An 11,670-nucleotide genomic window follows, 5' to 3' on the forward strand; every position below is an offset into this window, starting at 1 on the left:
CTTTACGGGAGCAGAATGCCTCATGTTTCTCCTGCGGAACAACTGGTAGTTTTGAACTGCTGAACCTGAGGTTAGCAGCCCAATTCGTAACCACTACGCTACCAGAACTCCTTTTGCTCTGGTAGCATTTCTTTAATATTGGAGTTGACATGTTTCACCTCAAAACCACTCCAGCTGACCTCCTTTTGCTTTGTCGACATCTTCTGAATATTTTACCATTGAGTATTAACCAGTGCCTCTTGGAATCCCGGTGTGGCGCTATAGGATAAGAACTGCTAACTGCAAGGTCGGCAGTTCAAACTCACCAGCTGCTCATGGGAAACCCTATACCCAACAGCACTTAAGAACATCGCCACCAATGGGAGAGCATTGGGAGATCCGCCACTGGAGTTGCTCTTTCTGGGTGCTAGGGCTGATACTCTCAGGAGTAACTGGAGATCATTTTTTCTCTGCTCAAGTCCTCCACGGGCTTCCCATCTCCTTCGGTGGACAGTCTAGTGGTGCTACCATACATGATCTGGCTACCTCTCAGACCTCGTCTTCGTAACCCCTGTGCCCTGGTGGCACAGTGGTTAAGTGCTCGACTGTTAGCAGTTTGACAGTTTGAACCTAGCAGCCATTCCATGAAAGAAAGATGATGCAGTCGTTTCCTGCAAAGATTACAGCCTTGGAAACCCTGTGGGGCAGCTCTACAGTGTCCTATAAGGCTGGTATGAGTCTGAATTGATTTGACGGCAATGGGTATTATTTGTATTAATTTCTATTATTGTGTGAAAATTTACTACACATTTAGTAGCTTAAAATGATATTCATTTATTAGCTCACTGCTCCGTAGGCGAGAAGTCTGAATGGGCTCACCTAGGTTTTCTGCTTAGGGTCTTATAGAGACTAAGTCAAGGTAACAGTCGGTCAGGGCTCTTATCCAGAGTCTTTGAGGAAAAACTCACTTGCAACTTCCTTCACATTGTTAGCAGAATTCAGTTCCTTATGGCTGTAGGATGGCGGTGCCTGTGTATTTGTTGATTGTTAGCTAAGGCAGATCTCAGCTGGGGACAACCCACATTTCCTGACAGGAGGTCCCCTCCAACTTGTGCTTTTCATCTTTGTGACTTCCTATTCTATAGCCAGTGAAAACGCTCTGTTTTGAAAGGGCTCACATGATAAGGAACTCTGGTAGTGTTGTTGTTGTTGTTAAGTGCCATTGAGTGGGTTCCCACCCATAGCGACCCTGTATAGGGTTTCCGAGGAGTGACTGGTAAGCATAAACCAACGACCTGGCAGTTCAAACGGCTTTGCAGTCTGGCACATTAACCCACAGCGCCCATAGCGTGGTGGTGGTGGTGGTGGTTATGTGCCATAGAGTTGGTTCCCACTCATAGCGACCCTGTACAGGATTTCTGAGGCTGTAAATCTTTACGGGAGCAGAACGCCTCATCTTTCTCGCGCGGAACAGCCGGTAGTTTCGAACTGCTGACCTTGTGGTTCGCAGCCCAATTCGTAACCACTACGCTACGGTAGCGTTGTTGTTGTTGTGAAATGCCGTTCAGTCGATTCAGACCTATAGTGACCCTGTACAGGGTTTCGGAGGAGCAGCTGGTGAGCTTGAACCGCCGTTGTTGTTGTTATGTGCCGTGGAGTTGGTTCCGACTCATAGCGACCCTGTACAGGGTTTCCGAGGCTGTAAATCTTTACAGGAGCAGAAAGCCTCATTTTTCTCCCGCAAAACAGCTGGTAGTTTCAAACTGCTGACCTTGCGGTTCGCAGCCCAATTCATAACCACTAAGCTACCAGAGCTCCTTAGTGGTTTATAAATCAAGCTGCTAACAGCAAGATCAGCTATTTGAAACTACCAGTTGCTTCACATGAGAAAGATGAGACTTTCTGCTCCTGTAAAAATTTACCACGTCATAAACTCTATATAGGGTTGCTATGAGTTGGAAGCAACTACACGGCACACCATACACCACCTCTTGGCAAATTATCTATCTAAAGTTGTGTCATTGTAAGATCAGTACTGGACTGTGAACTACAAGGTCAGTGGTGCAAATCTATCAGCTGCTCCTTGGTAACGCTATTCAGGATCGCTATGAGTTGGAAAAGACTCAACGTCACTTAACAGTAACAACAAACATCAACTAAAATGAAATCAAAGTAATTGTTGTCAGCTCACGGTGACTCCATAGGATTTTCAATGGCTGTGGCCTTTCAGAAGTTGGTTGATTGCCAGGTCTTTCTTCTAAGTCACATTTGTGTGGATCCTGACCTTCAGCCTTTCAGTTAGTAGCCCAGTGCTTAGCTACTTGTGCAAGGATTTCCAAAGATCAATGCAGTAGCTGGAGTTATAGCTGCAAAACGCCTTTGTCGTGTAATGTGCCTAATCTCAGGGCAGCAGCAATGGGCAGAGGTGGTTAGAATCTGCCACATTATTTCTCAAACGGGCTGCTATGCACCCTGCCTCTCTGCACCTTTGCATTTGCTGTTTCCTCGGTTTGGGAACCATGTTTCACATAATCACACATGTTTCCTCCACTTTCTTCAGGTCACCTAGCACAGAACCTGCCTAAGACTGCCGTATCTGAAAGGAATTCTACCCTCTACCCCCCACGCTCTTCTCTTTCCTTGAAACACTAAGCACATCTGAAAAAGTGTGCATTTGCAAGTTTATTAACTTTCGATTAAGCACTCAGCTACAAACTAAAAGTTTGGCAGTTCCAGCACACCCAGCCACTCCATGGTAGAAAAGAGCTGACAATTCCCTCCTATAAAGATGAAACCAAACCAAACCTGTTGCCTTCAAATTGGATCTGACTCCTAGCCAGTCTATAGGGCAGAATAGAACTGCACCACAGGGCTTCTGAGCCTGTCAATCTGTAACAGCAGCTAGCTGCCTGATCTTTCTCAGTACCTGGTGGGTTCGAACCACTGAACTTTTGGTTAGCAGTGGAGTGCACCCTTCCCATAAAGGACACCCTATGGGGGAAGTGCTCCTCTGATACTGTAGGGTCTCTATAAGTCAGAATTGACTCGTTGGCATCCAGTAACAACATTTGATTGTTTTCTCTCTTTCCTTGCTGGAATGTAAGCCTCTGAAGATGAAGCTTTACCTGCCCTGTCCTCAGCTGCCTGCCCAGCTCCCAGAGTGGTTCTTGACACATAGCAAGTGCTTTACATGTGTACAAAAGTGAATGATCAAACACATCTTTCCCTTCTTCAACCCCTCTCTTCCTCTTCCTTCTCACTCACTGACTTTTAGAATTCATATGAAATGATGGTTCTCAATGGTTTGGTCCTCACTGGAAATGTGTATGAGTGATGTAACCAGTCCAGGACCTCAACTTTCCCACCTAACTGATGTAGGCACTGGTGTGGCACTGTGGGTTAATGCAAAGTCATTTGAACTGCAAGGTCAGTGGTTTGAGCTCATATAGCTGCTCCTCAGATACACTATACATGGCCATTATGGGTTGGAACTGACTCGACGGCACTTAACAATAATAACAAAAACAAAATAAGTACAACACATATAGGGAAGACTGTTTATTGGTCTTTCCTCTTGGACTTTTGCCTCTTCATCACTTTGCATGTTCCGTATGCACTTCTAGCTGCATGCCCTAGTCCAGGGTAGGAAAGGGCCTTATTGTTATTGTTCAGTGCTGTCGATTCAGTTCCGACTCAGAACGACCCTGTATAGTTTCTGAGGAGCAACTGGTGAGCTTGAACCGCCGACCTTGCAGTTCAAACTGACTTTGCAGTTCAGTGCCACACCAGGATTCCGGAAAGGGTCTTAAAGATGTTTAATTGGAGCTTTTAAATTTGATGAGTGATTCCTCTAAGCTAGAGTATCTTCTCTCTTTTTAAGGTCCAAGAACAGCCCCCACTCTTTAAGGTCCAGCTCAATTCCACAGGTTCAGTAGCACTCTTGGATTAGTACAGCTCATAATGAGATTTCCTCCCTAATGAATTAACCTAATATCTGAACCAGAGGTCATAAAGTTGGAAGCCCAAGTCGTGGATTAGGTGTATAGGTCTATTTTCTTTGGACTGCAGAGTAATGAAGTTTGCACTTTCATTTTAAGGAGGTTGTAGTTAAAAAAAACAACAAGCCAACTCCTATTTTTCTTAAAAATAGAAACTCTAGAAACATTGCCTTCTCCTTTCAAGATGGCAGTAGTTGAACTGTGGACAGACACTTCCCTTAGCTAAGGTATGTCTGTCTCCAGTTGGCAACAACCTCCAAGTCTTCTGAGGGGTATGAAGCAGTATGGGCTTCAAAGGAGCAAAATATCAGATGACCATGGATGATTTTGAAGGAGACGTGATTTTAGTGTGCTTGAAGAATGAATAGACATTTGAAAGATGATGGAGAACATTTCTGTCAGGGGAAATGTATGAACAACCAGAGTTGAAAACATACCACATAGGACATATCTTAGTTTCTTAGGGTTGCTGTAATAAAACACTATGATCTGTGTGGTTATAGGTACAGAAATGTATTCTCTCAAATCTCAGGGTCTAGGAGTCTGAAATCAGGGTGTAGGCTGTGTTGATTCCTTCTGCTGTTGCTGAGATAGGAACTGTTCTATGCCTCACTCTAATATTCTAGTGTCTCAGCCATCTAGTGCTTCTGTAACAGAAATGCCACAGGTGGACGGCTTTAACAGAAATATATTCTCTCATAGTTTTGGAAGCTACAAGTCCAAATTCAGGGTTTCAGCTCTAAGAGAAAGCTTTCTCTCTCTGTTGGCTCATAGTTTAGGAGGAAGGTCCTTGTGTCCTTTGCATCATCGTGGGCTCAGCATTCCTTGGAGATTTCCATGTGTCTTGGCATCCATCTTTTCCTGGTTCTTGGAATTTCTCAGTGCAGGGACCAAAGGACAAGCTCCACTCCTGTCTCTCTCTCTCTTTATTTTATTTATGTATTTTTTTGGTGGTCCCTCTGTTCTTTGCTCTCTCCTCTGTCCTTTATCCTTATCTCTTGTAAGATAAAAGGTGTCACAGCCCACACTCCAAGAAATTTCTCCTTACATCAGATCAGGTATGTGATAGGGTTAAGGGTGTTCCATCCCAAACCCTGGAGTCCTGGTGTGGGTTTCAAGATAAGGTGCTAGACCAAAAGGTTGGTTTGAACCACGAGGTAGGTAGTTCAAACTCACCAGCCTCTCCCTATACAGGGTTGCCTGTGAGTTGGAACTGACTCGATGGCATTTAGCAACAACAGTAGCAAATCCACCCTTAGTCCTCTTATTGGCTTATCACATCACGGGAGATCATGACCTCAAGGCCACATCACATCATCACCTAACTGCCAAACCATTGACAATCACGGCCCAGCCAAGTTGAACCATTGTGAGTGGTTAGAGGGTACGCATAAACCAATCCAAGACTCTTGTTTGGGCCTCCACTGTCATTTGGTGGCTTGCTCTGCCTGCGTGTCTCTGGGAGTTTTCTCTTTTATAAGGACACAAATTATACAGGACAGGACCCACTCTATTCCAGCATGACCTCATATTAGCTGGACTGATAACATCTTCAAAGGACCCTATTTCCAAATAAGGTCACTCTCACAGTCCCAGTGGTTAGGACTGCAACATAGCTTTTGGAGGGACAAAGTTCAGTCCATTACAGAATAATTACTTACTTTAATGAAACATTCAAATATGCATCCCCATGGGTGATGTTTGCATAGAGGAGGTACTCAACAAACATTTAGTGAACCAGAAGTACTCTTTATTCTCCTTGATACCCTTGGTATCATGCTAAGGACTACACCAAATTGATAATTTGTAGTTTCCTGAGAAATTGCAGTTCTTGATAGAGAGAAGGATACTGGAACCAAGGATAGATGGATGATCTTGACATTCAACACATGGAGTTAATATTTGCTCTCACAGACATGTGGGATGGGCTGCAGATTTGCACTTTAATCTTTTAAGTATGCAGCTCAGCCGCAAGGCTCTCTGGCTTTCACGTTCTAAAATCTGATACTGTGGGCTGCTAATCATACGCTGATCCATTCAGAGCCCACGGTTCCTTTGTTGCTTCCAAATTTGATGAATGTTTCCTCCTTCATCCACCCTCCTGGTGGCTAGGCATAATGCCTAAAACTACACCCACCAGTGGGTTTCAGACAGAGGTAGAAATTTCTTTTTTAACAATGTGAAAATCAAAGGAATTTTCCTAAGACAGTTACCTGATGGTGTTACATTCTGGAGTTGGGCAGGACAATGATTGTTTTGGGGTTCAAGAATGATATTGAGGTGCAATGGGCATGCCAGTTTCAAGAGCTCCAAGGAGTATACTATGCTAGGAAAATATTTGTAGTAAATACTAGTTGCTTATTTTGACCTATAGTGTATTTGCTAGCACAAATTTAACTTCATTAACATTTTGGCTTAGTGTGGCTTTATTATATATTAGCAGACTTTCAAAACATAGGCATTTTAATATGATTTTAAATTTATTAACTATTTATGGAGTACCGGCTATGAACTTGTTTGACTGAATTCTGTGTTACACACGCAGTCTGAGAGTTTCCTGGTTGGTTGGTTGATATCCAGAAGGTCTCTTGGATTCACTTGACATCAGCACTTCAATCCACCTCTCTCTTTGTCTGCATCACCTGGCCGGGCAGTTGGCCAGGTGCCGATGGACACCTCTAGTGATTGGTCTGATGAAGAACTAATTCTATAGAATGAAATCTTGATTTTTTTTTACTTTTATTTGATCACCAAGAACATATTTTAAAGCAAAGAAATTTTTTTTAACAAAAGACTTTTGTTTTTAAATGAAGAATTTGTATGAGAGGACTTCAAAAAGCTTGTGGAAATATGACATAATATTTATATATATATTTAAAGTTTTATTGTGAGGTTTACATGGGAGAACATCAGTTTTACACTCATCCTATCGCATTTCATTTCATTGCAATGATTACAATCACCTCCTTGCATCATCAAACAACCAAAGGGTACACCCCACAGGCCCACCCCCTGGCCATTAGCACACAACCCCTCTCCCTCTCTGAGTCCAGTGTCCCCAGCTGCTCCATCTGTCCACATAAGTATGACATGATCTTTTTTTTTTTTTTTTAACCTTTTATTGTGAATTATATGATAGTTTACATGGGAGAACATTAGTTTTACATTCATCCTATGGTTTATCATTTCATTGCCATGGTTACAATCCCCTCCATGCATCATCAACCAACCAAAGAGTATACCCCACAAGTCTGCCCCCTGGTTTTCAGCACACAGCCCCTCTCCCTCTCTGGGTCTAAAGTCCCCAGTTGCTCCATCTCTCCACGTCATTGTCTCTGCCTCCATCTCTGGTGTCACTGCCTCTCTGGGTAGTGTCCCGCTCTCTACTCTTCTCCCTTGATGGTCCCACTGACCTTGGTTCTTAGACTGAAAAGTTAATCACTCTCTTCCTTGCTACAAAACCTCTACCTTTACGTTTCCAACCCTCACAATCAGTCCTGATGACAATTATTCACTATTGTATCACAAGAGAACTGTCTACATTTCCTTTCATCAGTCCCACCCAGACAGATTGGATACTACTCAGTGGAGATTCTACCTTCCTTCATGCCTTCTGGATCTTGGTTCCCTCTTGAAAACATGTAAGCCAGTCACTTCTTGCCTTTGTAGCCCCACCCCCCTTTGGGTAGCCCATGTGACATAATCTTTTAATTCCATTTTCCACGAATATTTTGAAGGCTTCTCTACATGCTATTTAATATATAACGGCTCTGGCAGCACAATGGTAAGCACTTGGCTACTAACCGAAGGTCAGAAGTTTCAATCCACCAGCATCTCTGTGGGAAAAAAAGCATTCTGTTTCTGTAAAGATTGCAGCCTTGGAAACTATCTGTGGTAGTTCTCCTCTGTCCCAAAGGGTTACTGTTAGTCAGAATTGACTCGATGGCACACAAGAACAGTAACAAAATTTAACATGCAAAAAGGCATCTACAATAAGCATTGGACTTTGAACCACAGGGTTGGCAGTTTGAGCCCAACAGCTGCTTTCTGCTTCTGCCAAGATTTACAGCTTCAGAAACCCCATACAGTGTCACTCTGAGTTGGAACCAATTATATGGCACTTAGCAATATCAACCACAGTATTTAATGGAGTCCTGGTGTGGCTCTGTAGGACAAGCATTGGACCACAAGGTCAGTTTGAATTGCAAGGTCTGTGGTTCAAATCCAACAGTTGATCCTTGGAGACCCTCTGTAGGGTTACTATGAGCTGGAACCAACTCAACAGCACTAAACAACAACAACATATATATTTAATATATTAAAATATCTTATGTACACTGAACCCTGTCTATCATGTATGACCCTGCTGGTGTTTGAAATACTGGTGCCATGGCTTCCAACATACAGCAACATCAAAGTCACCACAGCTTGACAAACTGACAGACAGGTGGTCAGACTAAGACAGACTAAGAAGAAAGTCCTGACCATCTACTTCTGAAAGTTATCCACTGAGAGCTCTATGAGTCACAAGAGCATGTGGTCTGACGTAGTGCAGAAAGGCACAGCCCAAGATTTGAGAATACTAACCAATGTGAAGATGGCACAGGGTTTTACAATGTTTTATTCTGTTGTACGTGGGTTACCATGACTTAGAGTTCACTAGACAACAACAATAAAAGGACATAATAATTTACACTACGTTTCATCCTGTCGGTTTCTCTCAGGAAAGTCAGGTGTGACTTATAGGACTGAGGATTCAGCAGGAAAGCAAGGGGGATTCTGTCAGAAAGGGAAGCTGACATGCTGTGTTGTTACCGCTAATTTTCTGTTTGAGGCTCTCAGCCATGACTAAACCACTCACTTCAAACCAAGACTGAGTGAGCCCACTGGGTCCTCCATCTTGCCCTTGTCTTAGCTTGTAGTACAACCCAACAAGCCAAGACTCAGACCAAAGTAGGCTGTTATGGAGAAAAAAATCCCGTTACAGTAAAAAAGATGACAGAAAAAAAGAAAGAAAGAAAAAAGTATTAGGCTACCGACCAAAATTATTTCCATTTTAAATCTTCCTCTTAATCATAGTTTATTAAATAATTTGGAGGAAGCTCCGATATGGAAACTAGACATGGTTTCTACTGTCTTTCTGCAGCTATGGCACCACGTGCTTCAAGGGGAAGCTAGCTAACTCAGTCCCAGTTTCCTCTACTTTTTACTTTCCCAACCAACAAGACTATTCCTTCCTTAAACAGGATCTGAGACCAGTAGTATTGTGTCACTGGAATGGCCTGTGATAAGCACTTTTGGTGTAAATTGAGCCCAGAATTCCAGTGGCCAGTAATAGGTAGCTTAGTTGTAGAAAGATATAAATGGGAAAGACAGGAAGATGGAGGAAGGAATCAAAGCACAGAAACAAAGAAAGCCAAATAGAAAAGCTGAGAGGAAATGAAGGTCAGAGAAAGTCAAGAAAAGTAAAAAGAACAGAAAAGAAGATGAAACAAGAAAATAAGGAAAAGAAGGTGTAGAAGAGAAGAGAGAAAATAGATTGTTGTTGTTAAGTGCTATAGAATTGGTTCTGATTCAATGCGTCCCCTGTATATAGAGTTTTCAAGCAGAAATCCTGATCTGTCTCTTGCAGTGTGACTGGTCACTTGAACTGCCCACCTTGAGGTTCTCAGTTTAGTGCTTATCCTACAAAGTCGCTGTGCTCTAGAAAGACATGGAAGGCGTCTCATTCCTTCCACTTATAACTTCAGTTAAGAAAGAGCAGTTCACTTCCACTGATGAGCGGTCTCTCACTGTGGTCTACACCCCTTGTTTCATGAACAAAACACCACTGATTCCCAGGTCTCTGCTGATATCAATCCATAAAGTTGTTTCTCTTACCCAGGCACTACATGGTGATAAGGTGTGATGGTAGATTAAGTGCTAACTAGTAGGAACAATGATTATTTCTGAGGTATTAGACAACAGAGGCAGGTAATTTCTATCTAATGATTTGATGGAGTCTTTGGAGTCAGACTATATATAGCTGCTTGGCTTTTATTGAACAGGCTCTCAAAGTTAGTTTCTGGCCAACGGTCTCGAAAAAGGCTACTAACTTGTGCTGGTGCTGTAGAACAAAATGGTAACATCATAGTTTTATAGGACTCAGTTGCTAAACTGTAGGGAGGTAATACTATCGTTGGGTATCTTTGAGTCAGTTTTCAACTGATAGCAGCCACATGTGACAGAATAGCAATGCCCCATAGGGTTTTCTTGGCTATAATCTTTATGGGGGCACATTGCCAGATCTTTCTCCTTCAGAGCTACTGGTAGATTTGAACTGCCAACTTTCTGGTTATCAGCTGAGTGCTTAATTGCTGTACCTCCAAAGCTTGTTTGGTGCAATAACTGAATAGAACAGCTATTTAATTTTTTTAAATGTTTATTTATTTGTTGTTATTGTTGTTAAGTGCCGTCAAGGCAATTCCGACCCATAGCGACCCTGTATAGGGTTTCCAAGGAGCCACTAGTGAGCTTGAACCTCCAATCTTGTAGTTCAAATGACTTTGCAATCTGATGCATTAGCCCGCAGTGCCACACCAGGACTCTCAGCTATTTACTTTTTTAGGAGAAATCCAATTAGGTGAAGCCATTTTTACATTGCTTGGATATGAATGATACATGAGTATATTTGTTATGTTGTTATTGTTAAGTGCTGTCGAGTCAGTTCCAACCCATAGCGACCCTGTATAGGGTTTCCAAGGAGCTGATAGTGAGCTTGAACCACCGACCTTGCAGTTCAAATGACTTTGATGTCTGACGCATTAGCCCACAGTGCCACACCAGGACTCCTGTTGTTATTAGGCGCTGTCAAGTTGGTTTCAGCTCACAGTGACCCTGTGCATAATGGAGCCAAACATTGGCCAATCTCGTCCCAACCTCCCAGTTGTTACTCTTGAGCCCATTGCTGCTGCCACTGGGTCAGTCCATCTATTCAGAGGTTTTCTTCTTTTTCACTGACCCTCCACTTTACAAGCATGATGTCCTTCTCTAGGAACTGGCACCTCTTGATAACATATCCCAAGTATGAGAGACGAAGTCTCACCATCCTGGTTTCTAAAACACATCAATTCTTCTATGGTCTTCCTTATCCAACTTCCTTGCCCAACTTTTGCATGCATATGAGATTACTGAAAATACCATGGCTGGAAGCAGGAGCACCTTAGTCCTCCAATGGACATCTTTGCTCTTGAACATTTTAAAGAGTTCTTGTGCAGCAGATTTACCTAATGTAATAAGTCATTTGATTTTTTGACTGCTGCTTCCATGAGTGTTGATAGTGGATACAAGCAAAATGAAGTGTTTAATCTTTTCTCCATTTATTATGATGTTATTTATAACATCATGTTTCATATGGTGGTGGTTGTGTGCCTTGGAGTTGGTTCCGACTCATAGCGACCCTGTACTGGGTTTCTGAGGTTGTAAATCTTTACAGGAGCAGAACGCCTCATCTTTCTCCCATGGAACAGCTGGTAGTTTCGAACTGCTGACCTTGCAGTTCGCAGCCCAATTCGTATGTTCTCTGGGAAAAACCCTAGCTCACTCTTCTGTGTAGTGGCCCATTGTAGAAATATCCTGCTGCCTACTGCCTACCATAATTTATTTAATGCTATCAGTTATGCTGAACATTAAAAGATACTTTTTTATTGGCTAT

This window comes from Chrysochloris asiatica, unplaced genomic scaffold (assembly GCF_000296735.1).
Source record: "Chrysochloris asiatica unplaced genomic scaffold, ChrAsi1.0 scaffold00028, whole genome shotgun sequence".
Taxonomy (NCBI): domain Eukaryota; kingdom Metazoa; phylum Chordata; class Mammalia; order Afrosoricida; family Chrysochloridae; genus Chrysochloris; species Chrysochloris asiatica.